The sequence below is a fragment of the Triturus cristatus genome, chromosome 8 (genome assembly GCF_964204655.1).
Source record: "Triturus cristatus chromosome 8, aTriCri1.1, whole genome shotgun sequence".
Taxonomy (NCBI): Eukaryota; Metazoa; Chordata; class Amphibia; order Caudata; family Salamandridae; genus Triturus; species Triturus cristatus.
This window is the reverse complement of record NC_140591.1, coordinates 1,375,248,033-1,375,259,656: the sequence shown is the minus strand read 5'-3', so window position 1 is coordinate 1,375,259,656 and position 11,624 is coordinate 1,375,248,033.

Here is an 11,624-nt window from a genome sequence, read left to right as displayed (position 1 = left end):
TTTCCCGCCCCGTCCCCAGAACCATGTCCAAGGGTAGGGCTGTTCGCCGGCACAGCCAGAGCCGCGCCCGTCTTCCTTGCGGAAGGCGGCGCCCACAAGGGGTGCAGGCATTGGCCTTATTTGGGGAGGTGGAGTTGGCTGCACTAATTTTCTTTGTGCAGCGCCACCTCCCCTCAACCCTGGCAGCAGGTGGCAGGCCTGGGTCCGGGTACGGCCTCCGGGAGCGTCGGCAGCGTTGGGGGAAGGTGCGCCGGGTAGTGTCACGCTTCTCTGGTGTTCGGCGCACCCAGGCGCAGCTGACGCACCGGTGGTCCGACATCTTGGACCGTGAGCAGGACCTGCTGGACCTGCTGGGAGTGGAGGTCCCGGGGCTTGGTGAGTACCTATTTAATTATTACTACTTTGTGTCTGTTCTTCTGCTTTGTGTTATATATTGCGAATATCTTTTTTTTCTTCCAACCAGCTAGAATGTTGCTGCTTACATTCCAGGTTAATTACGTTTAAAAGTCTGTGATTTTTTTGACACAGGTGCTCTTCTGCGCTACTACTAATCTTACTTGTTTGCAGCTTTGCGTTTGCTTAGCGTGATTCTTTACGAGTTTATTTTAGAGAAATTAAGTTACGTAATGCTACAGTGACTCTAGTCCACTCCTTACTTTGTCCTGTCACTAATAGATAGGGGCGGATTGATACTTTGGTTTAGGTACTTTGTATGAGCTTCTAATTTGTTAGTGGTATGCGTGATGCCCCCTCACTCAGTTACGTGACATGCTGGTAGTACGGCTGTCTTTATTAGAACCTTTTCTAGTTTGTTCAATGAGTGGTGGTAGGCTTAGCAGTTACTTAGCACTAGCAGATCAGCATCAATCAATCAAACCCAAATTTGGTGTATACAAAACATGTAGTCATGTTCATGTGTCCTCCATGATTTGACCATATGCATTGTTGAGGAATACAGTGGAAATGCATACTTAATGTACAATTGGCATGCCTGGAATAGGTGGGCTAGGTTGGGTGGTACGTTGTACTTAGGCTTAGTTGTAACTTGGTATTCTGGAATCAGAATGGAAGACTGGATTACTGTTGATAAATAGTAACTTAAGCAGTCGAACTGCGAATCCCCCGATATTACTTGTTGACCAGATGAGATCGGTCAATTTAGTTACTGCAATTGTTGTTTACATAAGTGTTTTTTGACCGTTGTTGAAAAATATTGTATTTGTTTGACACCATCCATCAATGTTTGTCTCTTTCTTATATCTTTCCTGTTCATCAGCACCCAGGGGCAGACCGACAGGGACTGGGCAGTCGGCGGGACACACAGAACACCACCAGGAGGACACCGCTGAGGGCTCCTCTGCTGGCCCCAGTAAGTCTTCTTGTTTTTAATAATATTTCTTATTCCATACCTTGTACTGCCCCATATTTTTCCCGAACTATTGTTTGTTTCCAAATGCTATTTTTTTACCACCAATTATCCTTCGATCTGTACGGTTTCAAAAATCTTATCCCTGCCTCCGCTATGATGGCTCTGAGTACTACTACTACTACGTACTAGCAGTCTGTCTGTACTGCAGTAGCTAGTCTTGCTCAGTTTGCCAGTGCCACTCTTTGTGAAAGGTTGTAATATAAAACTCATATTCACCAGTAGCCATTGAGTCCAATCCGTTGGGTCGTTGTCTTGTACTACTTTTACTCTTATAGATCTTGAGGCTTTGAAAATTCACAGCAACAGCCCTACCAGATTTATTACTATTTTGATATGATACCCTATAGGACATACTACTGTTGTAGGGATCTTGCACATACACAGACATTTGCACCAGAAAATAGGATGTTGGTGATGGTAGGTTGGACCTTCCTTGCACACCTCAATCAGAAATTCCGCACCCACCACAATTCCACTGCTTGACTATAGTACTGTCTTGTCATAACTATTAGGTCTCGGAACCCTCCCCCCAAGATACCCAACAAGTAGACAACCCATAACATAACACACCCAACCTCTCAGTCGTGGAAGCAATTCACATGCACACCCTTACTTTAATTTGCTCACTTGTGTAAGTTAGTCCACACCAAATACCACCAAGTCTATGTAAGTTCAAAATGTTTATTTCAATTTGAGAAGGCCTGTACACTGTTTTCTTATAAATGCAGCACCAACTGGAAAATCAATAACATTAAAACAATATACATTGTTACACTTATACAGTTGGGAATTAAATCATGATAACTGAACAGTGTTAGAAGGCAGCACCACCATCCCATAGCAATTTAGTTTATATAAATTCATAAATGAAGATGTGAGTGAAGGGACCCCTCACCTTAGAAGAACCTAGTACTGGTAGTTGTTGCATCATTCAGAAGCTCTGGTTCATAGAAGGGAATCTCGCGTCTGTAATGCGAAAAATGAAATGGTGTGCGTTAGTATATTGCAACTTGCCGTTGCAAGCATTTCTCAGCCGTGCCAAAAAGTGTAACATTTACGGATAAGCAATATGGACTAACAGTAACAGTAGTACACCAGTACTTCCTAAAAAAGTGGCTTGTTAATGTTTGTTGACCGCTTGTACGCAGCGCGTAGACTAGACAGTAGCAGTGTGAGGCAGGTCATGTGGGCTCAAAGGTGTCTTAAGCTGCAAGGTAAAGGTAACGTCACATGTGCAAAAATAAAAGACACAAAGGTAAAATGGTAGCATGGCTAGGGCTAATTAAGCAAAGGCTACAATGATCATATATAACTATTAGTGTCTACTCTACTACTACCTGATTTGTACTAGTGATGTATGTTAGTATTAACTCATTTTTCAACCTTGCTACTGATCAATAGGGGGGAGGTGTATATGATGCCTAATAAATGTGTAATGTTTTCTAGGCGCACTACCGACCACCATTGCCGTGGCCAGCGAACAAGGTGACGCGGAGGGCGAGGATGCGGCAGTTGCTGCCGATACCGACGATGGAGGGGTAGGGGGAGTGGCAGCACCAGTGGCAGGCGGTGGTAAGTTAGATTCATAATCCTTAACTATTGTTGAACTTGACAGTACACTCACTGCAAGGGTGTACTAGATGTATATGTATACTGTACAGTTGTGATGACTTAGGGCCCCATTAGGATGGTGGGCGTATTGCCCCCGCCGGGCCGGCTGGAATTCACTGCCGACACCGCAGGGGCAAACCTCCCGCCATCCCTGTAGAAAATATTCAGACCCCCCACATGTCGACCAGGCGGAAAAGGGTTCAATATGCCGGTGGTGTCTCTCTGAACGCACCGCCAGCCATTTAATCTGCATTTTGGAATGCCTTTGTGTGGCGGCATTGCCGTCCGCCACGGAAAGGCATACAGACATTGCAGAGTATGCTTGGGTGCCCCCATGGAGGGTACCTACCTATGCTATGGTACCCCCCCCGCCTTTCAAAGCAAAACGTGACAGGCTCCGTGCGGGGCCCGTCATGTTGTGCTTGGAAAAGCAGCACAACATTTTAGCATTGCTTTCAGCAAAGCCAACCAGAATGTGAAAATAAAAACAGGATGCGCCCGCCACTGTGCCGGGAGCATCATCCTAATTAATTGTCCCCACGGGACCCCCACCCTTTTTAGCATGAGGATGGCGGGCGGACAAAGTCCGCCCGCTATCCGATGTCGTAAGTAAGTATGAGTTGTTGGGGACGTTTGAAGAGTGAACTAGAAGACTAGAATTCTCTTTAATTGACATAGGAGCCGGAGTATTGAGTAACCAATGGCCTCATCTATCTGATTTCAACACAGCTTTGAAAGTTTTATGGAGAAGAGCACCTGGTGCACTGTTCAACTAAAAAGTGAAAGACGGGTGGAAGGAAGAAGGACGGGCGACATTTAAAATGTTATGTACTACTGTGCTACTCTACCATGCCACTATGTGTATAAATATTTACCTTGTCCTACTGTTTTTCTAAGAGTATATTTTACAATTTTCTTGTTTTTTTCTTTTTGATACACAGCTACTCTGAAACAAAATCGGAAGGAGTTGGCCGCCAAGGCACGGCGCCGGAAGCTGGAGGCAATCCAGCGAGAATACCGGCGGCTGGTGGTCTTAGCCGAGGAGGAGGAGGAGACTGCGGCTGCAATTGTTGAAGCCTCCTCCCGTGGCCCGGGCCCCAGCCACCGCCCTCCAGCGGTATGGCGCCACCGTCTGGCGGCTGCCTGCCGCCACGTTCCATCTCCGGTGCCCCCCCCACTGTGGCTGCAACTGCCGCACCCTTAGACGCCGCGTCGCCCGTTTAGAGGGCGAGATGCACCAGATGCGTGTCCTCCTGGAGTCCCGCCCCACCACTTAGTCCCTGTCATCCTGTTCTGCCCCTTTTTTAATTCTTGTTTGGGTGGGTGGGTGGGAACTTGTTTGGGCGTTACGGACTTCTATGGACATTGGTTGGGGTTAGGGAGGGGTGTGGGTCAGCTTTTGTGGGTTTAGTTTATTTGTTAGGGTAAATTAAATATATTTTTCTATGTTACATGCAATGTTGTTAATGTTTTGTAGGTGGGGTAACTGTTTTATATCACACTGTTTCCTTGCTGGTGCATGGCCGCCCATAGCCTGTGTTTGATTTCAATAATTGGCTGACTGTATAAGACACAGATAGATGCGACACACCTCACTCATTGACTGGTCCTTCTAGTACTTTCAGTCTGTCCTCTAGTCTATGCATTCTTTGTACTGGTGTGTGAAAATGAAATCATTAACAACATGTCCATTATTAATTCTGCCTCCCCCAAACTAGTCTCTTACCGGTGCTTAATGTTTATGTCCAACTGTGGCACAGCACTGGCTGCATGGTGAAGATGGTTTCCTTTTTCATACATGCCATGATTGGAGTGGTGGTGGTGGTAGCAGCATAGTAGTAGTAGTAGACACTGACAGGGCGGCAGCATTTGCAAAAAAAGAGAAGGAGACAGTCAATCGCCTTTGAGAGACTGTTATGAGTAGTTGAATGAAGTACAGTACAGAACTTACCGAGCAACAATAATATGCTCAAATATTTGACAAAAAAACTGAATGGTGGTTAGGAGGATAGCCTACTAGACAGAGTTACAAACTATAGTTGTGTCGAGTCACTTGACTAGGCCTACAGCCTAACAGTTAGTGCTGTATATGAGGAATGACAAGAAACAAATCCAATCAATGCCGGCAATTCATGCGGAGGTATATGTTCCTTTGTTAAAAAAAATAACCTCTGAAATATCCTACTCATGGGTGGCCAAGCAGAAGAAGATCATCGCTCTGCCTTGAAATTGAAGTAGTGTTGCTTTCACCACATCCTCCCCAGCAAGTGTGTGATTAAGTATTGGTGTACATTTAATTTAGTTACACCTCGACAATAAGTCACACAGCCCGGGGGAAGAGGGTTAGGGTTTGTTGAATGGATGGGAAGGGGGTTTTTGGGAAAGGTTTGACATAGAAAAACAGTATGCATACATAGACAAACAAACGACAATCATTGAAGACTACCATATCCATATGTTAAGGGAGAAAAAGGCAATGCATGCATGATGATGAGAGACCCGTATTACATACACTTCTAGTTCTTGTTCTGTTGTTCCGGCCTTAATACTTTAACAGATAGCAAATAGAAATTTTAAATATTGGTAGGGAAGAATCTTAAACACAGAGCAAACCTAATGATGATTGATAATAACAACTTCAAGAACACACTGTTGTAAAGATTGTATACAAGATATTAATCAAATTATTTAAAAGAAGATAAAAGTGGATAACTGGTCAAAAATGTGGACTGGATTTTTGCATCTCGGCATTCCTCTTGCTCCTCTCGTCCATCAATCTTGGGTGTGTCGCCTCGCCACTCGCCACTGCCCGGCTGGAAAAAAAAGGGTGATTGATTGGTAAGGTAATTAATATGCATTGTAATGTTTTACAAAGTTTCGGGCAAGGCCCGGCCTGTAATTGTAGATTGAAAACCAAAGGGGATATTGAGAAAGAAAGTTAAAACAAATGCACAAGTGATGGTGTAGTGCAACAAGAACACTTTCCGAGGTGGCATCTATGCATCATCTGATCTCTACTCTAGTCTGTTTCCAGCATTGACCTTCAACAGTAACAGGAGAGAGCAGGCCCACAGTGCTTAGCATTAGCACATCCTACGTTAACACTTAAAATTCTTTTTTTTTCTCTCAAAGAGTTGGACAAACGCAAAGCACATTATCCATTCCAAACATAGCATTTTACAGTGTAAGTTAGTAAAATCAATGCACTGCAGTCATCCCACCGCTACACTCTATTCAACTTCTACACAGACATTTGGGTCTGCTGTGGTTGTTGTGGTTGACGTGTTTACCTTTTGGCTTTTCCGTTTTATGCCACTCATGAAACGTCCTCCTGAGTCCTGACTTAATCATCATCATCTCTAATACTTTTACTGACTGACTGTGAAGATCGGCCTGCAGTATAAGTCAAATTTTTATGACACAACAAGAGTAGAAATATAAATATTACTGACTTGAGTCATTCTTTATTGTGTACAGAAAGTTAGATTACTAGTACACTTTGACATCACTTTGTGCACAACAAACAAACAACGCAAACACAAAGACCAATAGCTTAGAGTCAGGTGTCCAATGCATGCCAATAATTGTCATCATTACCTGTTCCTTCTCATCTTAAGTTAACGGGCCGTCTATTTCGCCATCATCATGATGGACGGTGCTGTTGTGTCAATCATACTCATTGCGCAGATTGAGTGAGTCCCCTTCCTGTATTGAATTAAAAGCAATGGGTCACCAAGCTGCAGGAGAAGTACCAATTTCTTATTTGCAAGAAGGGGGAAATTAGTGTGTTCTGTAGAAAGTTGATTAGTGGCAGTGCACAATTACATAAATTCATGCACAACAAACACAACAAAATCTAAATCATTCAGTCTGCGACTCTGCGTCCAATGCATGTCATCAATCATTACCTGTTCCTTCTCATCTTAAGTTAACGGGCCGTCTATTTCGCCATCATCAGGATGGACGGTGCTGTTGTGTCAATCATACTCATTGCGCAGATTGAGTGAGTCCCCTTCCTGTATTGAATTAAAAGCAATGGGTCACCAAGCTGCAGGAGAAGTACCAATTTCTTATTTGCAAGAAGGGTGAAATTAGTTTGTTCTGTAGAAAGTTGATTAGTGGCAGTGCACAATTACATAAATTCATGCACAACAAACACAACAAAATCTAAATCATTCAGTCTGCGACTCTGCGTCCAATGCATTGCATCAATCATTACCTGTTCCTTCTCATCTTAAGTTAACGGGCCGTCTATTTCGCCATCATCATGATGGACGGTGCTGTTGTGTCAATCGTACTCATTGCGCAGATTGAGTGAGTCCCCTTCCTGTATTGAATTAAAAGCAATGGGTCACCAAGCTGCAGGAGAAGAACCAATTTCCTATTTGCAAGAAGGGGGAAATTAGTGTGTTCTGTAAAAAGTTGATTAGTGGCAGTGCACAATTACATAAATTCATGCACAACAAACACAACAAAATCTAAATCATTCAGTCTGCGACTCTGCGTCCAATGCATGGCATCAATCATTACCTGTTCCATCTTATTTTCAGTTAATGGCCAGTCTCTCTCGGCTCTGAAAGGAGGATAGCTATAGTAGTCATCTGATTCATGGTCCACTTCTTTTGGAAGGACTAGGAAAGTTTTAATTTGTTGTTACCATCATCCAATCATCATTCCTGAGGGAAATGGAATTGAGCAGGAGATTCAGTATGATGTAGCGGAGGAGCTGGATTCGGAGGACTGTACTGTCAAATAGCAGACACCTGAAACTTGTATATTAAATTAGAAGAGTAGAAGACGGTGGTAATGGATTTGTTGTGATTCACAAGTTTATAACCGGAACGACAGACACATAAACAAAGGGGGAAAAAGGGAGGAAGACAGTAAGTGCGAGCCTAATTGTCAGGGAAGTATAGCTCGTCCTCAAACTCTGGGGGGTCAGCCAGTAGTAGGTAATCATCTGACACAGTACTTCCGTCACCTGAGCCACTGTCCTCATCTTCCTCCGTTGATTCATGTATTGTGTAATTCAGTGGTATGAAGTGCTGATTCATTTTGATCATTGTTAACCTCTCCACGTTTTTTGGAGATAGACTGGTCCTTCTCAATGTTACAATGGAACCAGCAGCACTGAAAACACGTTCGGAAGAGACACTTGCGACAGGGCAAGCCAGATAGCTTATCGCCAGCCTGCTGAGCTGTGGCCATTCAGACCTTTTCCTATACCAATACTGCAATGGGTTTTGATCAACGTACACCTCTGTTGGGTCGTCCAGATAGGCCTGGACCATCCGCTGAATGTTCAGGGTTGCTGCTGGTAAGCTTGTGTGCTGTTTTTTCTGTGCATCAGCACTGTGCTTACAATAGCCCATCTTTACATACCAATCCTGTAATGATAATGATTGTACTCGGCCTAATGATCCAGTTATTGTTTCTGTAGTCGATAGTGATGGTGAGTGTTGTAATTGTGAGCCAACAGCACTGCCCTAAGCCGACGAAGTTGCACTTGATTCTGCATGGCCTGCTTCAGTATCAGTACTTGTTGTGGGTTGATCTTGCGGGCTTTTAATTAGCAGCCATTCGTTTTCCAACTTAATGGCTGCTTCAGCTATACAACTTTTGTAGCGGGCAACATCATTGTCGGAAAAAGCAAGGAATGTCTTCAGTAGTCCCAATTTTGCACGTGGATCCAGAATTGTGGCACAAATGTAATGTTCTTGTGACAAAATTTTATTTTGTAACCTTACATTTTCAGTTAAGCGCCGGGATAAGCTCTCCACCAAGTCATGGGCTTGCCTTTTGTCCTCTACACCTTTGTATGATTCAGACACATTATTCAGCTCATACTCTAGCATTTGCAATAATGGGATAGCTTGGCCCATTGTACAGTCCTCCTTGCTGACTTCACGTGTGAAGACCTCAAAAGGAGAAAGCATCTCAGTCAGGCATTTAATTAGGCTCCATTGCTCCATGTCAAGGTTCATGCCTTTAACAGTAGCACTAGCATCCCCTCTTCTTTTCCAGACATATTCATGGAGTGACATGTGCTGTTCGTACAGACGATCAAGCATGTAATACATTGAGTTTCAACGTGTTGCCACCTCCTGGATGACTGCCTTGACTGGCATCCTAAATTCACGTTGGATGATCCTCAGCTGCTTCCGAGCTTTAAAAGAATGGCTGAAATGAGTGCATATTCTTCGTCAGATGGCCAGTAAATTGCTGACTATGAGTTCGTTTTTTCAGAAAGTCTTGAACTATAATGTTTATGCAGTGCGCCAAACACGGAACCCTGAAATAGGAACCAAGTTCCATGGCTTTAAGTACATTACTGCCATTGTCTGTGGCAACAAAACCAATACGAAGCCCTCTGGGCCGCAGCCATTCCAAAACCTTGGTGCGAAACTCGTGTAAAATGTTTTCAGCCGTATGAGATTTCTCCATGGCGAACATGGCTACAGTTGCATGTTTCCGAGTACCTTCAAAAATCGCAGCTGTGTCAACAACACCTCGTGCAGATAGTTTATCTTTAACCCCCACAAAAGAGATCCAGTGTGCAGTGATGCACATGTAATCTGTGGCTTGGCAACTGCTCCACATGTCTGTTGTCAGGTGGATATTGCGCACAGCACTCTTCTGCAAAGCTTGTCCAACCAATTCCAGCACATCATGATGTAGTGCCGGAACAGCGATTCTTGCGAAATAGGACCGGCTGGGAACTTTCCATTTCGGGCAGATGGCAGACACAAATTCAAGGAAACCCACCCCTTGCACAAATGAAAAAGGAAGAAGGTCCAGCACTAACATTTTAGCCAGCTTCGCATTGTACAATCGTGCCGTTGGGTGGTTGCGTTGGAACTGCCCCTCCAACCTAAACATGCTCTCAATGGTAGGCTGGCTTACTTTCCTTAGTGGTGCTGTTTTCATTAACCCACTACGGCTCAACGACACAGATTGTCTCATTGAGGTACTCGCCGGTCGCCTTGGTTTCTCACCCAGACTATGAGTATGGCTCTTACTGCGGTGCCACTCTGATGTTACTGAGGAGGATGTGGGCGTTACCACTGCACGACTGGGGACAGGGCTAGAAATGCCTCCCTCTTCTTCACCTGCCACCACAATAATATCGCTCCCTGAATCATCCTGACCAACTGCAATGGGTTGAGTTTTTCTACTTTCTTTTAACTTAAGTAGGTGATCCTCCCACACGATACTGTGGTGTATTTTTAGATGACTTGCTTGTCCTCCGGTACCATAGTTTGTACCAAGCTTACCACGCCGAACACCTTGCCGACAAATTGAGCATATAGCAACGTTCTCCTCCTTGGCGCTAACAGAAAAGAAGTCCCAAACTGGGGAGGAGAACTTTCTGGCACTGCTGGATGTGCCACTTTCAACACCAGATGAACTTGAGGGGGTGCTTGAAAATATGTGACCCTGTGCACCTACACTGTGACTTTTACTACCACTACCTACTGAGATGGTTGAGCTGGAAAATATGGCAGCTGGAGGTAGTGGTGGTGTAACCTGTGTTGGTGAGATCCGTGCTACATCCCGCTCAGTAGCAGCCTTTCTGGATAGGGTGAGAATGTCGGTCTCCAATCCCTTTGGGGCGGGAGTAATGTGCGTGATGACTGGCTCGTCTTCATCAACATCATCACCCCCCTCTTCTACATCTACCTCCATAACTCTAAGTTTTTCTGGGACCTTCCTTTTCAGAAGCATTGTCTTGTGGCGTATATCACTCTCAGACCGAGCCGGTGGGACCCAAGTGTCATCACGATCATCAGAAGCGGGGCTTGAAGAAGAAGATGATGGACTAAGCCTCCTTTTCCTTGCTGGTGGTCTGGAAGACAATAGATCTTCTGAAACAGTGGTTTGACTTTGCTCCACTTTGTCTGCAGGAAGCTCGATTGCGGCGGCTGCTGCTGTTATTGTTGCGGCGGCTGCTGCTGTTCTTGTTGCGGCGGCTGCTGCTGTTCTTGTTGCGGCGGCTGCACACTGATCTGCTGAGTTTGCGCCTGCGTTGAACTTGATTGTGTACTACTTTGCGGTAATGACATTTCTTCAACATCACTGCTCGTTAGTAGACTGGCTACCTCTGCGACACTAAAGCCCTTGGGCCTAGGTTGGTGGGGTTGGACCGCTGTGCTGCTCCCAGCTTGGTTCCCGGACAACGCTTTGGTGCCAAAAAAAACATTGGCCGGCACACCACCAGTCGTGGTTAATGGCACTTCCTTTTTCTGTTCCTTCTTCTCACTGTCAACTTTCTTGGTACTGGACCTGGTACCTTTCTTTGGGGCCATCTTCTTCAGATGTCAGGCAGGATGCAGATGTACAACAAGTTCTGGTCACACGTGGACGTGATGCGCAGCAGGACTTCTGTCTGGCTGGCAGTACAACGGGTAGCCGGGTGATGCTGATGACACCTCCTACTCTGCCTTTTGTGCACCTAAAAGCAAATAAGACAGGAGAAGAACATCAGTGAAATGTTGCATTTGTTGTTGTGGTTCAGTTACTTAGTACTGTACTAGTGCAAACAAAAGATAGTCTAGCCATTTATGACTTTTTTTTTAACTAGAGC